Source organism: Manis pentadactyla, chromosome 12 (assembly GCF_030020395.1).
Source record: "Manis pentadactyla isolate mManPen7 chromosome 12, mManPen7.hap1, whole genome shotgun sequence".
In the NCBI taxonomy this organism is placed as follows: Eukaryota; Metazoa; Chordata; class Mammalia; order Pholidota; family Manidae; genus Manis; species Manis pentadactyla.
In genome coordinates this window covers 89,799,185-89,824,524 of record NC_080030.1, presented here as the reverse complement: position 1 = coordinate 89,824,524, position 25,340 = coordinate 89,799,185, and the positions used below count along the sequence as shown (strand labels likewise).

The following is a 25,340-nucleotide window of genomic DNA, read 5'->3' as shown; positions in this document are numbered from 1 at the left end:
GAAGAAGTCGCTCATGTTTATGTCCAGGAGATTTGTGCCTATATGTTCTTTCCTGAGAGTTTTATGGTTTCATGACTCACATTCAGGTCTTGGATCCATTTCGAATTTACTCTTCTGTATGGGGTTAGACAGTGATCCAGTTTCATTCTCTTACGTGTAGCTGTCCAGTTTTGCCAGCACCGTCTGTTGAAGAGAGTGTCATTTCCCCATTGTATGTCCCTGGCTCCCTCATCATATATTAATTGACCACATATGTTTGGGTTAATGTCTGGAGTCTCTTATTCTGTTCCACCCGTCTGTGGCTCTGTTCTAGTGCCAGGAGCAAACTGTCTTGATCAAGACTGTGGCTTTGTAGTAGAGCTTGATGTTGGGGAGCGAGATACCGCACCCACCCACACACACACACACCACACACACACACACAGACCACACACACACACACACACACCACAGACACACACACACCACACACACACACCACACACACACACACACACACACACACACACACACACACACACACACAGAGAGACATGCTTTCTTCTTCCTTCTCAGGATTGCTTTGGCTATTCGGGATCTTTGGCGTTTCCATATGAATTTTTGAACTATTTGTTCCAGTACGTGGAAGAATGCTGTTGGTGATTTGATAGGGACTGCATCCGATCTGTGGATTGCTTTGGGCAGGATGGCCATTCTGACGATATTAATTCTTCCTAGCCAAGAGCGTGGGATGAGTTTCCATTTGTTAGCGTCCTCTTTAATTTCTCTTAAGAGTGTCTTATAGTTTTCAGGGTATAGGTCTTTCGCTTCCTTGGTTAGGTTTATTCCTAGGTATTTTATTCTTTTTGATGCAGTTGTGAATGGAATTGTTTTCCTGATTTCCCTCTCCTTTGGTTCATTGTTAGTGTACAGGAAAGCCGCAGATTTCTGTGTGTTGGTTTTGTGTCCCGCAGCTCTGCTGTATTCCGGTTATCAGTTCTAGCAGTTTTGGAGTGGAGTCTTCAGGGTTTCCTTACGTACAGTATCGTGTCATCTGCAGATGGTGACCGCCTAGCTGCTTCTTTACCAGTCTGGATTCCTTGTATTTCTTTGTCTGGTCTAATTGCCGTGGCTGGGATCCCCGGGACTGTGTTGAATAGCGGTGGGGAGAGTGGGCACCCCTGTCTCGTTCCCCGTCTCAGAGGAACGGCTTTCAGCCTCTCGCTGTTGAGTATGACGTTGGCTGTGGGTTTGTCATATACGGCCTTTATTAGGTTGAGGTGCTCGCCCTGTATACCCATTTGGCTGAGAGTTTTTATCGTGAATGGATGTTGCATTTTGTCGGATGCTTTTTCAGCATCTGTGGAGATGATCATGTGGTTTTTGTCTTTCTTTCTGTTTATGTGGTGGATGGTGTGGATGGATTTTCGAATGCTGTCACCATCCTTGCATCCCTGGGATGATTCCCACTTGATCAGGGTGTTTGATCCCCTTGATGTATTTTTGAATTTGGTTTGCTAATATTTTGTTCATTTCCTAGGTATTCTTGCTCCTCATCCGCAGTTCCTGAAAATCCTTCTGAGCCACGACTGTCCAATGGGTGTCTTGTTAGGTTAATGCAGAGGCTTTGGGGCCCTAGCCCAGGGTAGAGGCTGGTCGCCAGGGGCACCAGGCTTGTGGTTAGCGGGTGGGAACTTGCAGCCCCCAGCCCCCAGGGAAGGAAGAGGAAAGGGATGAGGGCTGGAGGTTGAATCAGCAATGGCCAGCGATTTAGTCAGCCATGACTCTGCAGTGAAGCCCTCACAGAACCCTATGAGAAGAGCACAGCTCTCTCTCTCATCTCCTGCTTCTCTGTCAGAGCTTCCATGCTTGGGGAACCAGGTCGCCTGCACATGCCACCATGCCAGGCCCCAAGTCCCGGGAGGATAGAAGCTCCTTTACTTGGGACCTTGCCGTGTGTGCGCGTGCGTGTGCGTGTGAAGCGCGCGCGTGCGCTGCTGTGTCCTTTATGATACTCTTTGTTAAACTGGTAAACGTGTTTTCCTGAGCTGCTGAGGCACCCTAGCGACTTGGGCAGTACCTAAGGGGGAGGTCGTTGGAACTTCCAATCCTAGCCTGTATGTAGGTGGGAAGCACAAGCTAATTGCATGGGCCTGGCAACCGGGCTCTGGAGTTGGGGGTGGAGGGCAGTCTTGAGGATAGAAACCTTACCCTGGGGAATCTTGTGCTGCGTCCAGGCAGATGTCATCAGAGTTGAGAGTTCTCAGAAACCCTGCTGGTGTTGGAGAATTGCTTGGTGGTGTATGCATTGGGAACAGGTCCGGTATCCTGAAGGGAGTTCCACTGCTGTGTATGAAAAAGAACGCTGGGTCATGTGGTACCGCTATGGATATTTTTAGGAACCTCCACACTGTTTCCCATAGTAGCTGCACCAATTTACATGGTCACCAACAGTGCACGAGGGTTCCCTTTGTCCACTTCCTCATCAACGCTTGTTATTTCTTGTTTTGCTTCTTTTGTTTTTTTTTTTTTCTCTTCTTTTGGTACTAGCCATTCTGACTGGTGTGAGGTGATAGCTCGTTGTGATTTTTGCGTGTGTGTGACCGTTAATGTACAATTACATGAGCAACATGGTTACTGGACTCCCCCTCCCACTATCTTATCAAGTCCCCCCCACCCCTTACCCCATTACAGTCACTGTCCTTCGGCGTCGTAAGACGCTGTGGAATCCCTACCTGTCTTCTCTGTGTTATGCTGCCTTCCCCGGGCCCCGGCACCCCCGCCGCCCCACCCCCTACGTTATGTGTGCGAGCCGTAATGCCCCTTTTTCCCCACTTATCCCTCCCTCCCCACCCATCCTCCCCAGTCCCTTTCCCTTTGGTAACTGTTAGTCCACTCTTGGGTTCTGTGAGTCTGCTGCTGTTTTGTTCCTTCAGTTTCTGCTTTGTTCTTTTACTCCACAGATGAGTGAAGTCATCTGATGCTTGTCTTTCTCCATCCTGCTCATTTCACTGAGCATAATACCCTCTAGCTCCATCCGTGTTGTCGCAAACGGTAGGATTTCTTTTCTTCTTACGGCTGAATAATATTCCATCTTGCGTATGTACCACCTCTTCTTTATCCATCCGCCTACTGACGGACACTCACGTTGCTTCCATTTCTTGGCTATTGTGCGTAGTGCTGTGATAGACATAGGGGTGCGTGTGTCTTTTTCAAACTAGGCTCCTGCATTCTTAGGGTACATTGCTGGGAGTGGAATTCCTGGGTCAAATGGTATTTGTACTTTTCTGTTTTTTGAGGAACCTCCATACTGCTTTCCACAATGGTTGAACTGAGATGTACATGCCCACCAGCAGTGTCGCAGGGTTCCCCTTTCTCCACATCCTCGCCAACGTCTGTTGTTGTGTGTCTTCCCGATGGTGGCCGTCCTGACTGGTGTGAGGTGATATCTCATGGTGGTGGTTTTAATTTGCATTTCTCTGATGATCGTAGCGATGTGGAGCATCTTTCCGTGTGCCTGCTGGCCACCTGAATTTCTTCTTTGGAGAAGTGTCTGTTCAGATCCTCTGCCCATGTTTTAATTGGATTATTTGCTTTTTGTGTGTGGAGGTGCGTGGGCACTTCATACTTATTTTAGATGTCATCAACCCCTTATCGGATATGCCATCTTTGAATCTGTCCTCCCATGCTGTCGGATGTCTTTGTTCTACTGATGGTGCTTAAACAGAATCCTATACCCCCTGCCATCTCGTTCCAATTCTGAGTCAATTATTTTTTTTTTTTTTTTTTTTCCCCCCCTCAGAACACCAACCCGCCAAGAAAACTGGAACGAAGAGGAGAAGATGTGATACGGGAACATCGAGCCTAAACTGAGAGGTGAGATGGTGGAGACTGGTAGTAAGTATCTTTCCATGTGCTGCTTTCAAGGTTCACGGGGAAAAAAGGTTGCCACGGAGGTAAGGCCCGGGATGTGGACGTCACCTGGTATCGGTGGAGCCACCTAGCCACTAGCCATTAACGGGAAGGCTAGCGTGCGGCACTGTTATTTCCTGCGGAGTTACACGTGCGGCGTCCCCCCGTTGCAGTTCGGTCAGGCCCCGTGTGGGACTGCCCTGGCACTGGCCGGGGTGGATCTGAGAGCTGTGCCCGTTCCTGCTGGGCTGCCCCAGCATCCCTCTCAGAACAAGGCCTCCAAAGTGCTCCTGGGAGAGAGACAGAGAGAGAGAGAGAGACAGAGAGAGAGAATTATGCCCAAGAGACAGGGGCAACTTTTTGCTGGAGCTCCATGAGCATGTTTCTGATTTTTATGTTGAGATCCCTCTCACAAAGATGGATCGAGTCCAGTTACCAGGTTCCTTTGGCTTTGACGTTTCGTATTTGTAGGTGGCGCCCTGTACAGCGCCCAGAAGCTTTTCCCTCTGGAGCTGCTCAGCCCTTGGGGTGATGGCAGGCAGGGGTCACGGGGGCGGCGCTGGTGCCCGCGGGAGGGAAGAGGTCTTTCCCGCTTCCCGGCCGCAGTGCCTGTGTCCACCGCCAGGGCCAGTTTGCGGAGCACGCAGGGAGAAGCCTCTGTGCTTTGCACCCGTGGCTGCCGTAGGTGGGGCCGTCCTGTCGCTGGCCTGGCGCGATGGAGGGGGGCAGCCGGTTTGCGAGCCGGTGCTGGCGGGGGAGGAAGGTGCAGCAGGCCGCCGTGTTGTGTTATCAGTCACATCACGGTGGGGGGCTTTGGAGCTACGTAGGCAGCCAGGGTGGGTGGAGCGCCCGGAGCTCCTAAAAGTTCCCCCACCTGCTGGGCAGAGTGCACCCGGACAGTTTTGCGCACCTGTGCTTTCTCCCGAGCGGCAAGCTCTGTGCAACCCTTGCCCCTTTAGCAGCTCTCTCGCTGTTAGGAAGTCTCTCAGACTGCCCGCCTTTCTTTCATCCCACAGCAGCCGGATGTGGATCCCTGTGTTGGCGCGAGTGGCAGGAACCTCAAGTCTCTCCAAGTGCTCCGCCTGTCTTTGCTTTCCAACCCCACCGGTCCTCCAGAGCATCACGTGAGGTAGGTCCGTGCTCCCAGAGCAGATCTCCAGGGCTGGGTGTTCAGCAGCCCTAGGCCTCCACCCGCCTCCCCGTTTCCGTTTCTCTTCCTCCCTCCGGTGAGCTCGGGTGCGGGAAGGGCCTGCCGGGTCCCTCCGGATCACGGCTTTGGTACGTCACCCTTCACCTTGAGGTGACGGCCTGCCGCGGCAGCCTCCTCTCCTGCTTCTCTTCCAGGATCTGGTGTAGTTGTTGTATTTCCACACTGTATGAATGTACGCATGTATGTGGTTTTCGGAGGAGGTTTCTGCCTCCCCTCTCACACTGCCTGCCGTCTTTAATCCCACCAAGCCATCTTTAATTTTTTTTTTTTTTTCTTTTTCAGTTTCAGTTTCACTTGGATAGGGTACCTTTTCCCACCCCTTCAACTTGTAGTTTGTCTGTGTGCTTGGATCTCAAGTGAGCCTCCTGTAAGGGAGCACGTAGGCGGTCTTGAGTTTTCATCCATTCATTCAACCCTGTGTCTTTTGTTTGGAGCATTTAAAGTCTTTCCCTTTACTGTGATAATTGATAGCTGTGTCCTTATGGCACTTCTTCAACTTGATTTCTGTCTCCTTTTCGCTTGTAGTTCTTCTCTGTGCTTTCATCGTTGCTCTCCTGGTTATGAGCGATAGGTTTGTTGAGTATTATGCTTTCTTACCTGTCTGTCTTGTCTGTCTGTCTGTCTGTCTGTCTGTCTGTCTATCTGTCTATCTTATCTATCTGATCTCTCTACTCTCATCTATCTACTGTCATCTCTGTGTCTATCTATCCAAACTATCTAATCTACCACCTATCTGTCTGTTATCTGTCATCTATATGTATCTATATCAATGTGGCTATCTAACCTATATGTATCTATATCATCTATCTAGTCTGTCATCTTATCAATCTATCTACCTGTCATCTATCTATGTGTATCTATAGGTGTCTGTCTAATCTGTCCACCTGATCTATCATGTATCATCTATCTAATCTGTCTGTCTGCCTAGTCTGTCTAATCTCTCTATATGTATCTATATGGTCTATGTAACCTATCATTCTATCTCATCTGTCAGTCTGATCTAATCTATCCATCTATCTCATGTATCTGTCTCAATCTATCTATGTGTTTATTTATTTTGTCCATTTTTGTCAACGTACCGTCACTAGGCGCGCAGTCATTCCTCTGTCTCCTTCTCAGTCTTGATTCCTTGTGTTTGTTTCTGTGAGTTAGCTATGTCTTTGGGTCTTGAGAGGAGTGGCCGTGGGTTGGAACACCTGGGTAGGTGGCCCGAGTCCGCTGGGTGTAGATGGCCGGCTGGACTCTCTAACCAGTGCGGGCTGGGGCCCTCCGGGTGCTCTGCCCTGGGGCTGGCCCTGCCGGGGCGGCTGCGTGAGCTGCGGGGCAGATCCGAGGCCCCACACAGGGAGCACCCCGGCCGGCCTGCTGGGGCCGAGGCAGGTGCACGCCCAGTAGTAGGTCTGTGTGCCTGCGCGCCGATGTCACCTGGGTGGCCCTGCTTGGCCGCCCATCTCCAGAGAGCATGTGTAGTCGCAGGTTCAGTGAGCCGCCTTCTTGGGGACACGCGGGGCTGGTGTGGGCTAGTGGCCCGTGGGCTTGCTGAGGTGGCAGGCCAGCTAGCTCGCGGGGAAACTGCTCCCCTCTGTTGTCAAGGTGGAGGTGGAGTTTCAGTGCATTTAGGCATTTAGATGTGAGTGAGGTCTATCTGAAATGGAATAGTAGCATTTAGAGCTGTGTTTTCTGTTGGTGTGGAAAGGGTGCTGAGCATAAAGAGTTGGGTGGCGGTGGCAGGAATTCGAGGAATGTTGATGTCCTTGCATTTATTTATGTTCTGTTAAGGGAAGTGATTCTGAAGTAACTTTTTACTCATGTATGAAGGTGGTGCGTAAGGGTCACCCCACGTCAGTCATGGTGAGATGAAGTGAGGTGGTAGAATTAAAGCCTGTACCCCTTGGCCTTATACGTAGGAGACGCACCGTGGGTGCTCTTTGCTGCTCTCCTGTCCTGGCTTATTGCCTTAACTAACGTGATGGTTCAGAGTGGTCCCAGCGAGATTTCCAGCAAAATCTTTCTACAATTGCATAGAAACACTTGGGATATCTATATCCCCAGAGGCTAGTGGAAAAGTTTACTCTTTCTGGTCACTGTTTGCAAGTTGTTCGCTCTATCGCGCATTTCTTTGTTACTTTTAGACCGATAGGGGCAGTGATACACGCACGCGCGCGCGCGCGCACACACACACACACACACACACACACACACAGAATTAAACATGTTTAAGAACCAAAATGAAAAGAGTGGTTTTCTGTGTCACAGCAGGGATTCCCTAGCCTGCGGCGAGCTCAGAGCAGTGGCAGAGAAGAGGGAAGGGGCCTCGTTAGCCAACCCGGTCTCCCTCCTCTGGACTTGCCTCCCCCTGGGCTGTCATCCCTTAAACGCTCAGCACGCAGGCCTCGCGTGGAGCACGCACAGTCATAAAACGCGGCTACTTCCACATCCCGGTCACTGGGGCGTGGGGCATGTTACATTGTTCGGTGTGGCTCAAAGCGTTATCACTCGTGTATGTGAGTTCTTCCTCTGTAGCAGAGTGAAAGAGTAAAGACAGCCAGAGGCATATTAGCAAGAACAGGGTTTAGTGGGAAAATACAATACACCCACACAGATCTGGGAAAGACTTTCTTTAATGGATAGCAGGGAGGATAGGAAGCGCCAACAAAAGGACATGGGCCTTGTACGGGGCTGGGGGAGACCGGTAGACGGCCGCAAGGGTGGCGGCGTGTCCAGCGCGTCACCGTCGTCGGGGGTAGGGCTGAGCCCGGCGGTTGTGCCACGTGTGGCATCGGGCCGGTGGGGACCGGAAGATGGCCCGCAGGGGCGCAGTGGTGCGCATAGGCGCGCCGGCCGTGTCAGAGTCGGGCCCCGGGCCGGCGGCCCACGGCGGCGGCGTGGTGTCCATGGGCTGGCCGGCCGTGTCAGAGTCCGGCCCCAGGGCGGCGGCGGCCCACGGCGGCGGCGTGGTGTCCATGGGCTGGCCGGCCGTGTCAGAGTCCGGCCCCAGGGCGGCGGCGGCCCACGGCGGCGGCGTGGTGTCCATGGGCTCGCCGGCCGTGTCAGAGTCCGGCCCCAGGGCGGCGGCGGCCCACGGCGGCGGCGTGGTGTCCATGGGCTCGCCGGCCGTGTCAGAGTCCGGCCCCAGGGCGGCGGCGGCCCACGGCGGCGGCGTGGTGTCCATGGGCTCGCCGGCCGAGTCAGAGTCCGGCCCCAGGGCGGCGGCGGCCCACGGCGGCGGCGTGGTGTCCATGGGCTCGCCGGCCGAGTCAGAGTCCCGCCCCAGGGCGGCGGCGGCCCACGGCGGCGGCGTGGTGTCCATGGGCTCGCCGGCCGTGTCAGAGTCCGGCCCCAGGGCGGCGGCGGCCCACGGCGGCGGCGTGGTGTCCATGGGCTCGCCGGCCGTGTCAGAGTCCGGCCCCAGGGCGGCGGCGGCCCACGGCGGCGGCGTGGTGTCCATGGGCTCGCCGGCCGTGTCAGAGTCCGGCCCCAGGGCGGCGGCGGCCCACGGCGGCGGCGTGGTGTCCATGGGCTCGCCGGCCGTGTCAGAGTCCGGCCCCAGGGCGGCGGCGGCCCACGGCGGCGGCGTGGTGTCCATGGGCTCGCCGGCCGTGTCAGAGTCCGGCCCCAGGGCGGCGGCGGCCCACGGCGGCGGCGTGGTGTCCATGGGCTCGCCGGCCGTGTCAGAGTCCGGCCCCAGGGCGGCGGTGGCCCACGGGGGCGGCATGGTGTTCAGAGGCTCGCCCTCCGCGTCAGAGTCCGGCCCCAGCGGTGTGGTGTCCATAGGTCCTTCGTTTGAGACAGGCATGAGAATAGGGTACGAAGCTAGGGAGAGCTTCCAACTCCTCCTCAGACCTCCTCAGCGCGCACGGAGCTGCCCAGCTAGGGCAGCCTCTGATAGGTCAGCCAGGGGACGCATCACAGAGCAGCCGCCCGGGCAACCGTGATGTCACCCAGGGGGGAGGGGAGCCCCCACTGCCGTGAGCACACCAGCCCCACCCAGAGGAGACCCTGGCCCAGTGTCACAGGGCGTGGGCCCCACGCCAGCCCCAGTAGTGTCCCCAGCCCTCCCGCCCCCCCCCCCCCGGGACTGCCGGCCGAGGGCCGTGCAGGTGTCAGGGCCAGCCAGACCACCACGCAGACCATTCAGGGCCGCAGTGCTCACGTCTGTCAGAGCTACGCCCGCCCGGGTGTCGCCTCTGCACGCGCTTGGGACCCGGGGCGCGGCGGCCAATGCTGTGCCCCCGCGGTCCCTGAGGCCGGGGCTGCCGGGGCGCCGCCCGCCCTCGCCCTGGGCCTTCCCATCTTCTCTGGGAGGCCTGGAGCCAGACATGCTTCCTCCGCCATGGCCAGCCAGGCGGGTGACAGATTCCGAGGAGGGGACCGTCCGCGTGACTTCCCTTTCTAGCTAGCGGGCAGGTTCTTTCTTCGCTTCCCGGAAAGCGTAGGTCAGGGACCACCAGGTTTCAGCATAGCAACATTCCACGTTCTCACTGAGCCTGGCGGCCCAGATTTTTCTCTTTGGTCTCGTTTTGGGGCCTGTGTCTGGTATACGAGTAACACAACACAGTAAACTGGGAAACACTTTTTATTTTCTTACTGTCATTTTCTTATGTTTATTCATTTTGTTATCCTTAATCTACAGTTACATGAAGAACATTATGTTTCCTCGACTCCCCCCTTCACCAAGTCCCCCCCCACAAACCCCGTGACAGTCACTGTCCATCAGTGTAGTAGGATGCTGTAGAATCACTACTTGTCTGCTCTGTGTCGCACAGTCCTCCCTGTGCGCGCCCCCCTCCAACCCCGCCCCACATTATACATGCTAATAATCGTATGGCCCCCTTTCTTTTTCCCCACCGTTATCCCTCCCTTCCCACCCATCCTCCCCAGTCCCTTTCCCTTTGTGAGCTGTTAGTCCATTCTTGGGTTCTGTGATTCTGCTGCTGTTTTGTTCCTTCAGTTTCTCTTTGTTCTTATACTCCACATATGAGTGAAATCACTTGGTACTTGTCTTTCTCCGCCTGGCTTATTTCACTGAGCATAGTCATAATACCCTCTAGCTCCATCCGTGTTGTTGCCAACGGTAGGATTTGTTTTCTTCTTATGGCTGAGTGATACTCCATTGTGTATAGTATGTACCACGTCTTCTTTACCCATTCATCTGCTGCTGATGGACACTTAGGTTGCTTCCATTTCTCGGCCCTTGTAAATAGCGCTGCGATAAGCATAGGGGTGCATCTGTCTTTTTCAAACTGGGCTGCTGCACTCTTAGGGTAAATTCCTAGAAGTGGAATTCCCGGGTCAAGTGGTATTTCTATTTTGAGCTTCCTGAGGAACCTCCATACTGCTTTCCACAATGGTTGAGCTGAGATGTCCATTCCCACCAGCAGTGTCGGAGGGTTCCCCTTTCTCCACATCCTCGCCACCGTCTGTTGTTGTGTGTCTTCCCCATGGTGGCCATCCTGACTGGTGTGAGGTGATACCTCATGGTGGTTTTAATTTGCATTTCTCTGAGGATTGGCGGTGTGGAGGATCTTTTCATGTGCCTGTTGGCCACCTCGATTTCTTCTTTGGAGAAGTGTCTGTTCAGATCCTCTGCCTATTTTTTAATGGGATTATTTGCTTTTCTTGTTTGTTGAGGTGCGTGAGCTCCTCTTTATGTATTTTGGATGTCAACCCTTTATCGGATCTGTCATTGATGAATATATTCTCGCATATACTTTAGGGTACCTTTTTGTTCTATTGAGGGTGTCCTTTGCTGTACAGAAGCTCTTCAGCTTGATGTAGTCCCACCAGTTCATTTCTGCTCTTGTTTCCCTTGCCCGGGGAGGTTATGTTCTTGAAGAAGTCGCTCATGTTTATGTCCAGGAGATTTGTGCCTATATGTTCTTTCCTGAGAGTTTTATGGTTTCATGACTCACATTCAGGTCTTGGATCCATTTCGAATTTACTCTTCTGTATGGGGTTAGACAGTGATCCAGTTTCATTCTCTTACGTGTAGCTGTCCAGTTTTGCCAGCACCGTCTGTTGAAGAGAGTGTCATTTCCCCATTGTATGTCCCTGGCTCCCTCATCATATATTAATTGACCACATATGTTTGGGTTAATGTCTGGAGTCTCTTATTCTGTTCCACCCGTCTGTGGCTCTGTTCTAGTGCCAGGAGCAAACTGTCTTGATCAAGACTGTGGCTTTGTAGTAGAGCTTGATGTTGGGGAGCGAGATACCGCACCCACCCACACACACACACACCACACACACACACACAGACCACACACACACACACACACACCACAGACACACACACACCACACACACACACCACACACACACACACACACACACACACACACACACACACACACACAGAGAGAGACATGCTTTCTTCTTCCTTCTCAGGATTGCTTTGGCTATTCGGGATCTTTGGCGTTTCCATATGAATTTTTGAACTATTTGTTCCAGTACGTGGAAGAATGCTGTTGGTGATTTGATAGGGACTGCATCCGATCTGTGGATTGCTTTGGGCAGGATGGCCATTCTGACGATATTAATTCTTCCTAGCCAAGAGCGTGGGATGAGTTTCCATTTGTTAGCGTCCTCTTTAATTTCTCTTAAGAGTGTCTTATAGTTTTCAGGGTATAGGTCTTTCGCTTCCTTGGTTAGGTTTATTCCTAGGTATTTTATTCTTTTTGATGCAGTTGTGAATGGAATTGTTTTCCTGATTTCCCTCTCCTTTGGTTCATTGTTAGTGTACAGGAAAGCCGCAGATTTCTGTGTGTTGGTTTTGTGTCCCGCAGCTCTGCTGTATTCCGGTTATCAGTTCTAGCAGTTTTGGAGTGGAGTCTTCAGGGTTTCCTTACGTACAGTATCGTGTCATCTGCAGATGGTGACCGCCTAGCTGCTTCTTTACCAGTCTGGATTCCTTGTATTTCTTTGTCTGGTCTAATTGCCGTGGCTGGGATCCCCGGGACTGTGTTGAATAGCGGTGGGGAGAGTGGGCACCCCTGTCTCGTTCCCCGTCTCAGAGGAACGGCTTTCAGCCTCTCGCTGTTGAGTATGACGTTGGCTGTGGGTTTGTCATATACGGCCTTTATTAGGTTGAGGTGCTCGCCCTGTATACCCATTTGGCTGAGAGTTTTTATCGTGAATGGATGTTGCATTTTGTCGGATGCTTTTTCAGCATCTGTGGAGATGATCATGTGGTTTTTGTCTTTCTTTCTGTTTATGTGGTGGATGGTGTGGATGGATTTTCGAATGCTGTCACCATCCTTGCATCCCTGGGATGATTCCCACTTGATCAGGGTGTTTGATCCCCTTGATGTATTTTTGAATTTGGTTTGCTAATATTTTGTTCATTTCCTAGGTATTCTTGCTCCTCATCCGCAGTTCCTGAAAATCCTTCTGAGCCACGACTGTCCAATGGGTGTCTTGTTAGGTTAATGCAGAGGCTTTGGGGCCCTAGCCCAGGGTAGAGGCTGGTCGCCAGGGGCACCAGGCTTGTGGTTAGCGGGTGGGAACTTGCAGCCCCCAGCCCCCAGGGAAGGAAGAGGAAAGGGATGAGGGCTGGAGGTTGAATCAGCAATGGCCAGCGATTTAGTCAGCCATGACTCTGCAGTGAAGCCCTCACAGAACCCTATGAGAAGAGCACAGCTCTCTCTCTCATCTCCTGCTTCTCTGTCAGAGCTTCCATGCTTGGGGAACCAGGTCGCCTGCACATGCCACCATGCCAGGCCCCAAGTCCCGGGAGGATAGAAGCTCCTTTACTTGGGACCTTGCCGTGTGTGCGCGTGCGTGTGCGTGTGAAGCGCGCGCGTGCGCTGCTGTGTCCTTTATGATACTCTTTGTTAAACTGGTAAACGTGTTTTCCTGAGCTGCTGAGGCACCCTAGCGACTTGGGCAGTACCTAAGGGGGAGGTCGTTGGAACTTCCAATCCTAGCCTGTATGTAGGTGGGAAGCACAAGCTAATTGCATGGGCCTGGCAACCGGGCTCTGGAGTTGGGGGTGGAGGGCAGTCTTGAGGATAGAAACCTTACCCTGGGGAATCTTGTGCTGCGTCCAGGCAGATGTCATCAGAGTTGAGAGTTCTCAGAAACCCTGCTGGTGTTGGAGAATTGCTTGGTGGTGTATGCATTGGGAACAGGTCCGGTATCCTGAAGGGAGTTCCACTGCTGTGTATGAAAAAGAACGCTGGGTCATGTGGTACCGCTATGGATATTTTTAGGAACCTCCACACTGTTTCCCATAGTAGCTGCACCAATTTACATGGTCACCAACAGTGCACGAGGGTTCCCTTTGTCCACTTCCTCATCAACGCTTGTTATTTCTTGTTTTGCTTCTTTTGTTTTTTTTTTTTTCTCTTCTTTTGGTACTAGCCATTCTGACTGGTGTGAGGTGATAGCTCGTTGTGATTTTTGCGTGTGTGTGACCGTTAATGTACAATTACATGAGCAACATGGTTACTGGACTCCCCCTCCCACTATCTTATCAAGTCCCCCCCACCCCTTACCCCATTACAGTCACTGTCCTTCGGCGTCGTAAGACGCTGTGGAATCCCTACCTGTCTTCTCTGTGTTATGCTGCCTTCCCCGGGCCCCGGCACCCCCGCCGCCCCACCCCCTACGTTATGTGTGCGAGCCGTAATGCCCCTTTTTCCCCACTTATCCCTCCCTCCCCACCCATCCTCCCCAGTCCCTTTCCCTTTGGTAACTGTTAGTCCACTCTTGGGTTCTGTGAGTCTGCTGCTGTTTTGTTCCTTCAGTTTCTGCTTTGTTCTTTTACTCCACAGATGAGTGAAGTCATCTGATGCTTGTCTTTCTCCATCCTGCTCATTTCACTGAGCATAATACCCTCTAGCTCCATCCGTGTTGTCGCAAACGGTAGGATTTCTTTTCTTCTTACGGCTGAATAATATTCCATCTTGCGTATGTACCACCTCTTCTTTATCCATCCGCCTACTGACGGACACTCACGTTGCTTCCATTTCTTGGCTATTGTGCGTAGTGCTGTGATAGACATAGGGGTGCGTGTGTCTTTTTCAAACTAGGCTCCTGCATTCTTAGGGTACATTGCTGGGAGTGGAATTCCTGGGTCAAATGGTATTTGTACTTTTCTGTTTTTTGAGGAACCTCCATACTGCTTTCCACAATGGTTGAACTGAGATGTACATGCCCACCAGCAGTGTCGCAGGGTTCCCCTTTCTCCACATCCTCGCCAACGTCTGTTGTTGTGTGTCTTCCCGATGGTGGCCGTCCTGACTGGTGTGAGGTGATATCTCATGGTGGTGGTTTTAATTTGCATTTCTCTGATGATCGTAGCGATGTGGAGCATCTTTCCGTGTGCCTGCTGGCCACCTGAATTTCTTCTTTGGAGAAGTGTCTGTTCAGATCCTCTGCCCATGTTTTAATTGGATTATTTGCTTTTTGTGTGTGGAGGTGCGTGGGCACTTCATACTTATTTTAGATGTCATCAACCCCTTATCGGATATGCCATCTTTGAATCTGTCCTCCCATGCTGTCGGATGTCTTTGTTCTACTGATGGTGCTTAAACAGAATCCTATACCCCCTGCCATCTCGTTCCAATTCTGAGTCAATTATTTTTTTTTTTTTTTTTTTTCCCCCCCTCAGAACACCAACCCGCCAAGAAAACTGGAACGAAGAGGAGAAGATGTGATACGGGAACATCGAGCCTAAACTGAGAGGTGAGATGGTGGAGACTGGTAGTAAGTATCTTTCCATGTGCTGCTTTCAAGGTTCACGGGGAAAAAAGGTTGCCACGGAGGTAAGGCCCGGGATGTGGACGTCACCTGGTATCGGTGGAGCCACCTAGCCACTAGCCATTAACGGGAAGGCTAGCGTGCGGCACTGTTATTTCCTGCGGAGTTACATGTGCGGCGTCCCCCCGTTGCAGTTCGGTCAGGCCCCGTGTGGGACTGCCCTGGCACTGGCCGGGGTGGATCTGAGAGCTGTGCCCGTTCCTGCTGGGCTGCCCCAGCATCCCTCTCAGAACAAGGCCTCCAAAGTGCTCCTGGGAGAGAGACAGAGAGAGAGAGAGAGACAGAGAGAGAGAATTATGCCCAAGAGACAGGGGCAACTTTTTGCTGGAGCTCCATGAGCATGTTTCTGATTTTTATGTTGAGATCCCTCTCACAAAGATGGATCGAGTCCAGTTACCAGGTTCCTTTGGCTTTGACGTTTCGTATTTGTAGGTGGCGCCCTGTACAGCGCCCAGAAGCTTTTCCCTCTGGAGCTGCTCAGCCCTTGGGGTGATGGCAGGCAGGGGTCACGGGGGCGGCGCTGGTGCCCGCGGGAGGGAAGAGGTCTTTCCCGCTTCCCGGCCGCAGTGCCTGTGTCCACCGCCAGGGCCAGTTTGCGGAGCACGCAGGGAGAAGCCTCTGTGCTTTGCACCCGTGGCTGCCGTAGGTGGGGCCGTCCTGTCGCTGGCCTGGCGCGATGGAGGGGGGCAGCCGGTTTGCGAGCCGGTGCTGGCGGGGGAGGAAGGTGCAGCAGGCCGCCGTGTTGTGTTATCAGTCACATCACGGTGGGGGGCTTTGGAGCTACGTAGGCAGCCAGGGTGGGTGGAGCGCCCGGAGCTCCTAAAAGTTCCCCCACCTGCTGGGCAGAGTGCACCCGGACAGTTTTGCGCACCTGTGCTTTCTCCCGAGCGGCAAGCTCTGTGCAACCCTTGCCCCTTTAGCAGCTCTCTCGCTGTTAGGAAGTCTCTCAGACTGCCCGCCTTTCTTTCATCCCACAGCAGCCGGATGTGGATCCCTGTGTTGGCGCGAGTGGCAGGAACCTCAAGTCTCTCCAAGTGCTCCGCCTGTCTTTGCTTTCCAACCCCACCGGTCCTCCAGAGCATCACGTGAGGTAGGTCCGTGCTCCCAGAGCAGATCTCCAGGGCTGGGTGTTCAGCAGCCCTAGGCCTCCACCCGCCTCCCCGTTTCCGTTTCTCTTCCTCCCTCCGGTGAGCTCGGGTGCGGGAAGGGCCTGCCGGGTCCCTCCGGATCACGGCTTTGGTACGTCACCCTTCACCTTGAGGTGACGGCCTGCCGCGGCAGCCTCCTCTCCTGCTTCTCTTCCAGGATCTGGTGTAGTTGTTGTATTTCCACACTGTATGAATGTACGCATGTATGTGGTTTTCGGAGGAGGTTTCTGCCTCCCCTCTCACACTGCCTGCCGTCTTTAATCCCACCAAGCCATCTTTAATTTTTTTTTTTTTTTCTTTTTCAGTTTCAGTTTCACTTGGATAGGGTACCTTTTCCCACCCCTTCAACTTGTAGTTTGTCTGTGTGCTTGGATCTCAAGTGAGCCTCCTGTAAGGGAGCACGTAGGCGGTCTTGAGTTTTCATCCATTCATTCAACCCTGTGTCTTTTGTTTGGAGCATTTAAAGTCTTTCCCTTTACTGTGATAATTGATAGCTGTGTCCTTATGGCACTTCTTCAACTTGATTTCTGTCTCCTTTTCGCTTGTAGTTCTTCTCTGTGCTTTCATCGTTGCTCTCCTGGTTATGAGCGATAGGTTTGTTGAGTATTATGCTTTCTTACCTGTCTGTCTTGTCTGTCTGTCTGTCTGTCTGTCTGTCTGTCTATCTGTCTATCTTATCTATCTGATCTCTCTACTCTCATCTATCTACTGTCATCTCTGTGTCTATCTATCCAAACTATCTAATCTACCACCTATCTGTCTGTTATCTGTCATCTATATGTATCTATATCAATGTGGCTATCTAACCTATATGTATCTATATCATCTATCTAGTCTGTCATCTTATCAATCTATCTACCTGTCATCTATCTATGTGTATCTATAGGTGTCTGTCTAATCTGTCCACCTGATCTATCATGTATCATCTATCTAATCTGTCTGTCTGCCTAGTCTGTCTAATCTCTCTATATGTATCTATATGGTCTATGTAACCTATCATTCTATCTCATCTGTCAGTCTGATCTAATCTATCCATCTATCTCATGTATCTGTCTCAATCTATCTATGTGTTTATTTATTTTGTCCATTTTTGTCAACGTACCGTCACTAGGCGCGCAGTCATTCCTCTGTCTCCTTCTCAGTCTTGATTCCTTGTGTTTGTTTCTGTGAGTTAGCTATGTCTTTGGGTCTTGAGAGGAGTGGCCATGGGTTGGAACACCTGGGTAGGTGGCCCGAGTCCGCTGGGTGTAGATGGCCGGCTGGACTCTCTAACCAGTGCGGGCTGGGGCCCTCCGGGTGCTCTGCCCTGGGGCTGGCCCTGCCGGGGCGGCTGCGTGAGCTGCGGGGCAGATCCGAGGCCCCACACAGGGAGCACCCCGGCCGGCCTGCTGGGGCCGAGGCAGGTGCACGCCCAGTAGTAGGTCTGTGTGCCTGCGCGCCGATGTCACCTGGGTGGCCCTGCTTGGCCGCCCATCTCCAGAGAGCATGTGTAGTCGCAGGTTCAGTGAGCCGCCTTCTTGGGGACACGCGGGGCTGGTGTGGGCTAGTGGCCCGTGGGCTTGCTGAGGTGGCAGGCCAGCTAGCTCGCGGGGAAACTGCTCCCCTCTGTTGTCAAGGTGGAGGTGGAGTTTCAGTGCATTTAGGCATTTAGATGTGAGTGAGGTCTATCTGAAATGGAATAGTAGCATTTAGAGCTGTGTTTTCTGTTGGTGTGGAAAGGGTGCTGAGCATAAAGAGTTGGGTGGCGGTGGCAGGAATTCGAGGAATGTTGATGTCCTTGCATTTATTTATGTTCTGTTAAGGGAAGTGATTCTGAAGTAACTTTTTACTCATGTATGAAGGTGGTGCGTAAGGGTCACCCCACGTCAGTCATGGTGAGATGAAGTGAGGTGGTAGAATTAAAGCCTGTACCCCTTGGCCTTATACGTAGGAGACGCACCGTGGGTGCTCTTTGCTGCTCTCCTGTCCTGGCTTATTGCCTTAACTAACGTGATGGTTCAGAGTGGTCCCAGCGAGATTTCCAGCAAAATCTTTCTACAATTGCATAGAAACACTTGGGATATCTATATCCCCAGAGGCTAGTGGAAAAGTTTACTCTTTCTGGTCACTGTTTGCAAGTTGTTCGCTCTATCGCGCATTTCTTTGTTACTTTTAGACCGATAGGGGCAGTGATACACGCACGCGCGCGCGCGCGCGCACACACACACACACACACACACACACACACAGAATTAAACATGTTTAAGAACCAAAATGAAAAGAGTGGTTTTCTGTGTCACAGCAGGGATTCCCTAGCCTGCGGCGAGCTCAGAGCAGTGGCAGAGAAGAGGGAAGGGGCCTCGTTAGCCAACCCGGTCTCCCTCCTCTGGACTTGCCTCCCCCTGGGCTGTCATCCCTTAAACGCTCAGCACGCAGGCCTCGCGTGGAGCACGCACAGTCATAAAACGCGGCTACTTCCACATCCCGGTCACTGGGGCGTGGGGCATGTTACATTGTTCGGTGTGGCTCAAAGCGTTATCACTCGTGTATGTGAGTTCTTCCTCTGTAGCAGAGTGAAAGAGTAAAGACAGCCAGAGGCATATTAGCAAGAACAGGGTTTAGTGGGAAAATACAATACACCCACACAGATCTGGGAAAGACTTTCTTTAATGGATAGCAGGGAGGATAGGAAGCGCCAACAAAAGGACATGGGCCTTGTACGGGGCTGGGGGAGACCGGTAGACGGCCGCAAGGGTGGCGGCGTGTCCAGCGCGTCACCGTCGTCGGGGGTAGGGCTGAGCCCGGCGGTTGTGCCACGTGTGGCATCGGGCCGGTGGGGACCGGAAGATGGCCCGCAGGGGCGCAGTGGTGCGCATAGGCGCGCCGGCCGTGTCAGAGTCGGGCCCCGGGCCGGCGGCCCACGGCGGCGGCGTGGTGTCCATGGGCTGGCCGGCCGTGTCAGAGTCCGGCCCCAGGGCGGCGGCGGCCCACGGCGGCGGCGTGGTGTCCATGGGCTGGCCGGCCGTGTCAGAGTCCGGCCCCAGGGCGGCGGCGGCCCACGGCGGCGGCGTGGTGTCCATGGGCTCGCCGGCCGTGTCAGAGTCCGGCCCCAGGGCGGCGGCGGCCCACGGCGGCGGCGTGGTGTCCATGGGCTCGCCGGCCGTGTCAGAGTCCGGCCCCAGGGCGGCGGCGGCCCACGGCGGCGGCGTGGTGTCCATGGGCTCGCCGGCCGTGTCAGAGTCCGGCCCCAGGGCGGCGGCGGCCCACGGCGGCGGCGTGGTGTCCATGGGCTCGCCGGCCGAGTCAGAGTCCGGCCCCAGGGCGGCGGCGGCCCACGGCGGCGGCGTGGTGTCCATGGGCTCGCCGGCCGAGTCAGAGTCCCGCCCCAGGGCGGCGGCGGCCCACGGCGGCGGCGTGGTGTCCATGGGCTCGCCGGCCGTGTCAGAGTCCGGCCCCAGGGCGGCGGCGGCCCACGGCGGCGGCGTGGTGTCCATGGGCTCGCCGGCCGTGTCAGAGTCCGGCCCCAGGGCGGCGGCGGCCCACGGCGGCGGCGTGGTGTCCATGGGCTCGCCGGCCGTGTCAGAGTCCGGCCCCAGGGCGGCGGCTGCCCACGGCGGCGGCGTGGTGTCCATGGGCTCGCCGGCCGTGTCAGAGTCCGGCCCCAGGGCGGCGGTGGCCCACGGGGGCGGCATGGTGTTCAGAGGCTCGCCCTCCGCGTCAGAGTCCGGCCCCAGCGGTGTGGTGTCCATAGGTCCTTCGTTTGAGACAGGCATGAGAATAGGGTACGAAGCTAGGGAGAGCTTCCAACTCCTCCTCAGACCTCCTCAGCGCGCACGGAGCTGCCCAGCTAGGGCAGCCTCTGATAGGTCAGCCAGGGGACGCATCACAGAGCAGCCGCCCGGGCAACCGTGATGTCACCCAGGGGGGAGGGGAGCCCCCACTGCCGTGAGCACACCAGCCCCACCCAGAGGAGACCCTGGCCCAGTGTCACAGGGCGTGGGCCCCACGCCAGCCCCAGTAGTGTCCCCAGCCCTCCCGCCCCCCCCCCCGGGACTGCCGGCCGAGGGCCGTGCAGGTGTCAGGGCCAGCCAGACCACCACGCAGACCATTCAGGGCCGCAGTGCTCACGTCTGTCAGAGCTACGCCCGCCCGGGTGTCGCCTCTGCACGCGCTTGGGACCCGGGGCGCGGCGGCCAATGCCGTGCCCCCGCGGTCCCTGAGGCCGGGGCTGCCGGGGCGCCGCCCGCCCTCGCCCTGGGCCTTCCCATCTTCTCTGGGAGGCCTGGAGCCAGACATGCTTCCTCCGCCATGGCCAGCCAGGCGGGTGACAGATTCCGAGGAGGGGACCGTCCGCGTGACTTCCCTTTCTAGCTAGCGGGCAGGTTCTTTCTTCGCTTCCCGGAAAGCGTAGGTCAGGGACCACCAGGTTTCAGCATAGCAACATTCCACGTTCTCACTGAGCCTGGCGGCCCAGATTTTTCTCTTTGGTCTCGTTTTGGGGCCTGTGTCTGGTATACGAGTAACACAACACAGTAAACTGGGAAACACTTTTTATTTTCTTACTGTCATTTTCTTATGTTTATTCATTTTGTTATCCTTAATCTACAGTTACATGAAGAACATTATGTTTCCTCGACTCCCCCCTTCACCAAGTCCCCCCCCACAAACCCCGTGACAGTCACTGTCCATCAGTGTAGTAGGATGCTGTAGAATCACTACTTGTCTGCTCTGTGTCGCACAGTCCTCCCTGTGCGCGCCCCCCTCCAACCCCGCCCCACATTATACATGCTAATAATCGTATGGCCCCCTTTCTTTTTCCCCACCGTTATCCCTCCCTTCCCACCCATCCTCCCCAGTCCCTTTCCCTTTGTGAGCTGTTAGTCCATTCTTGGGTTCTGTGATTCTGCTGCTGTTTTGTTCCTTCAGTTTCTCTTTGTTCTTATACTCCACATATGAGTGAAATCACTTGGTACTTGTCTTTCTCCGCCTGGCTTATTTCACTGAGCATAGTCATAATACCCTCTAGCTCCATCCGTGTTGTTGCCAACGGTAGGATTTGTTTTCTTCTTATGGCTGAGTGATACTCCATTGTGTATAGTATGTACCACGTCTTCTTTACCCATTCATCTGCTGCTGATGGACACTTAGGTTGCTTCCATTTCTCGGCCCTTGTAAATAGCGCTGCGATAAGCATAGGGGTGCATCTGTCTTTTTCAAACTGGGCTGCTGCACTCTTAGGGTAAATTCCTAGAAGTGGAATTCCCGGGTCAAGTGGTATTTCTATTTTGAGCTTCCTGAGGAACCTCCATACTGCTTTCCACAATGGTTGAGCTGAGATGTCCATTCCCACCAGCAGTGTCGGAGGGTTCCCCTTTCTCCACATCCTCGCCACCGTCTGTTGTTGTGTGTCTTCCCCATGGTGGCCATCCTGACTGGTGTGAGGTGATACCTCATGGTGGTTTTAATTTGCATTTCTCTGAGGATTGGCGGTGTGGAGGATCTTTTCATGTGCCTGTTGGCCACCTCGATTTCTTCTTTGGAGAAGTGTCTGTTCAGATCCTCTGCCTATTTTTTAATGGGATTATTTGCTTTTCTTGTTTGTTGAGGTGCGTGAGCTCCTCTTTATGTATTTTGGATGTCAACCCTTTATCGGATCTGTCATTGATGAATATATTCTCGCATATACTTTAGGGTACCTTTTTGTTCTATTGAGGGTGTCCTTTGCTGTACAGAAGCTCTTCAGCTTGATGTAGTCCCACCAGTTCATTTCTGCTCTTGTTTCCCTTGCCCGGGGAGGTTATGTTCTTGAAGAAGTCGCTCATGTTTATGTCCAGGAGATTTGTGCCTATATGTTCTTTCCTGAGAGTTTTATGGTTTCATGACTCACATTCAGGTCTTGGATCCATTTCGAATTTACTCTTCTGTATGGGGTTAGACAGTGATCCAGTTTCATTCTCTTACGTGTAGCTGTCCAGTTTTGCCAGCACCGTCTGTTGAAGAGAGTGTCATTTCCCCATTGTATGTCCCTGGCTCCCTCATCATATATTAATTGACCACATATGTTTGGGTTAATGTCTGGAGTCTCTTATTCTGTTCCACCCGTCTGTGGCTCTGTTCTAGTGCCAGGAGCAAACTGTCTTGATCAAGACTGTGGCTTTGTAGTAGAGCTTGATGTTGGGGAGCGAGATACCGCACCCACCCACACACACACACACCACACACACACACACAGACCACACACACACACACACACACCACAGACACACACACACCACACACACACACCACACACACACACACACACACACACACACACACACACACACACACAGAGAGAGACATGCTTTCTTCTTCCTTCTCAGGATTGCTTTGGCTATTCGGGATCTTTGGCGTTTCCATATGAATTTTTGAACTATTTGTTCCAGTACGTGGAAGAATGCTGTTGGTGATTTGATAGGGACTGCATCCGATCTGTGGATTGCTTTGGGCAGGATGGCCATTCTGACGATATTAATTCTTCCTAGCCAAGAGCGTGGGATGAGTTTCCATTTGTTAGCGTCCTCTTTAATTTCTCTTAAGAGTGTCTTATAGTTTTCAGGGTATAGGTCTTTCGCTTCCTTGGTTAGGTTTATTCCTAGGTATTTTATTCTTTTTGATGCAGTTGTGAATGGAATTGTTTTCCTGATTTCCCTCTCCTTTGGTTCATTGTTAGTGTACAGGAAAGCCGCAGATTTCTGTGTGTTGGTTTTGTGTCCCGCAGCTCTGCTGTATTCCGGTTATCAGTTCTAGCAGTTTTGGAGTGGAGTCTTCAGGGTTTCCTTACGTACAGTATCGTGTCATCTGCAGATGGTGACCGCCTAGCTGCTTCTTTACCAGTCTGGATTCCTTGTATTTCTTTGTCTGGTCTAATTGCCGTGGCTGGGATCCCCGGGACTGTGTTGAATAGCGGTGGGGAGAGTGGGCACCCCTGTCTCGTTCCCCGTCTCAGAGGAACGGCTTTCAGCCTCTCGCTGTTGAGTATGACGTTGGCTGTGGGTTTGTCATATACGGCCTTTATTAGGTTGAGGTGCTCGCCCTGTATACCCATTTGGCTGAGAGTTTTTATCGTGAATGGATGTTGCATTTTGTCGGATGCTTTTTCAGCATCTGTGGAGATGATCATGTGGTTTTTGTCTTTCTTTCTGTTTATGTGGTGGATGGTGTGGATGGATTTTCGAATGCTGTCACCATCCTTGCATCCCTGGGATGATTCCCACTTGATCAGGGTGTTTGATCCCCTTGATGTATTTTTGAATTTGGTTTGCTAATATTTTGTTCATTTCCTAGGTATTCTTGCTCCTCATCCGCAGTTCCTGAAAATCCTTCTGAGCCACGACTGTCCAATGGGTGTCTTGTTAGGTTAATGCAGAGGCTTTGGGGCCCTAGCCCAGGGTAGAGGCTGGTCGCCAGGGGCACCAGGCTTGTGGTTAGCGGGTGGGAACTTGCAGCCCCCAGCCCCCAGGGAAGGAAGAGGAAAGGGATGAGGGCTGGAGGTTGAATCAGCAATGGCCAGCGATTTAGTCAGCCATGACTCTGCAGTGAAGCCCTCACAGAACCCTATGAGAAGAGCACAGCTCTCTCTCTCATCTCCTGCTTCTCTGTCAGAGCTTCCATGCTTGGGGAACCAGGTCGCCTGCACATGCCACCATGCCAGGCCCCAAGTCCCGGGAGGATAGAAGCTCCTTTACTTGGGACCTTGCCGTGTGTGCGCATGCGTGTGCGTGTGAAGCGCGCGCGTGCGCTGCTGTGTCCTTTATGATACTCTTTGTTAAACTGGTAAACGTGTTTTCCTGAGCTGCTGAGGCACCCTAGCGACTTGGGCAGTACCTAAGGGGGAGGTCGTTGGAACTTCCAATCCTAGCCTGTATGTAGGTGGGAAGCACAAGCTAATTGCATGGGCCTGGCAACCGGGCTCTGGAGTTGGGGGTGGAGGGCAGTCTTGAGGATAGAAACCTTACCCTGGGGAATCTTGTGCTGCGTCCAGGCAGATGTCATCAGAGTTGAGAGTTCTCAGAAACCCTGCTGGTGTTGGAGAATTGCTTGGTGGTGTATGCATTGGGAACAGGTCCGGTATCCTGAAGGGAGTTCCACTGCTGTGTATGAAAAAGAACGCTGGGTCATGTGGTACCGCTATGGATATTTTTAGGAACCTCCACACTGTTTCCCATAGTAGCTGCACCAATTTACATGGTCACCAACAGTGCACGAGGGTTCCCTTTGTCCACTTCCTCATCAACGCTTGTTATTTCTTGTTTTGCTTCTTTTGTTTTTTTTTTTTTCTCTTCTTTTGGTACTAGCCATTCTGACTGGTGTGAGGTGATAGCTCGTTGTGATTTTTGCGTGTGTGTGACCGTTAATGTACAATTACATGAGCAACATGGTTACTGGACTCCCCCTCCCACTATCTTATCAAGTCCCCCCCACCCCTTACCCCATTACAGTCACTGTCCTTCGGCGTCGTAAGACGCTGTGGAATCCCTACCTGTCTTCTCTGTGTTATGCTGCCTTCCCCGGGCCCCGGCACCCCCGCCGCCCCACCCCCTACGTTATGTGTGCGAGCCGTAATGCCCCTTTTTCCCCACTTATCCCTCCCTCCCCACCCATCCTCCCCAGTCCCTTTCCCTTTGGTAACTGTTAGTCCACTCTTGGGTTCTGTGAGTCTGCTGCTGTTTTGTTCCTTCAGTTTCTGCTTTGTTCTTTTACTCCACAGATGAGTGAAGTCATCTGATGCTTGTCTTTCTCCATCCTGCTCATTTCACTGAGCATAATACCCTCTAGCTCCATCCGTGTTGTCGCAAACGGTAGGATTTCTTTTCTTCTTACGGCTGAATAATATTCCATCTTGCGTATGTACCACCTCTTCTTTATCCATCCGCCTACTGACGGACACTCACGTTGCTTCCATTTCTTGGCTATTGTGCGTAGTGCTGTGATAGACATAGGGGTGCGTGTGTCTTTTTCAAACTAGGCTCCTGCATTCTTAGGGTACATTGCTGGGAGTGGAATTCCTGGGTCAAATGGTATTTGTACTTTTCTGTTTTTTGAGGAACCTCCATACTGCTTTCCACAATGGTTGAACTGAGATGTACATGCCCACCAGCAGTGTCGCAGGGTTCCCCTTTCTCCACATCCTCGCCAACGTCTGTTGTTGTGTGTCTTCCCGATGGTGGCCGTCCTGACTGGTGTGAGGTGATATCTCATGGTGGTGGTTTTAATTTGCATTTCTCTGATGATCGTAGCGATGTGGAGCATCTTTCCGTGTGCCTGCTGGCCACCTGAATTTCTTCTTTGGAGAAGTGTCTGTTCAGATC

General features: G+C 53.2%; 1 long non-coding RNA gene across 2 annotated transcripts in view; it reads left to right on the top strand.

Annotated features, from left to right (window-relative positions):
* Positions 1-18,058, top strand: part of LOC130679863 (uncharacterized) — a 78,485-nt gene extending 60,427 nt beyond the window's left edge. The window contains exons 13-16 of one of the 2 annotated variants that reach the window (XR_008992836.1): positions 3,782-3,855; positions 4,908-5,020; positions 14,715-14,788; positions 15,841-18,058. This is a non-coding gene — a long non-coding RNA (uncharacterized LOC130679863). Of the gene's footprint in view, positions 1-3,781; positions 3,856-4,907; positions 5,021-13,875; positions 13,955-14,714; positions 14,789-15,840 lie in introns of those variants that run through there. The other variant, XR_008992837.1, reaches the window with a different exon arrangement.
* Positions 18,059-25,340: the final 7,282 nt, after the last annotated feature.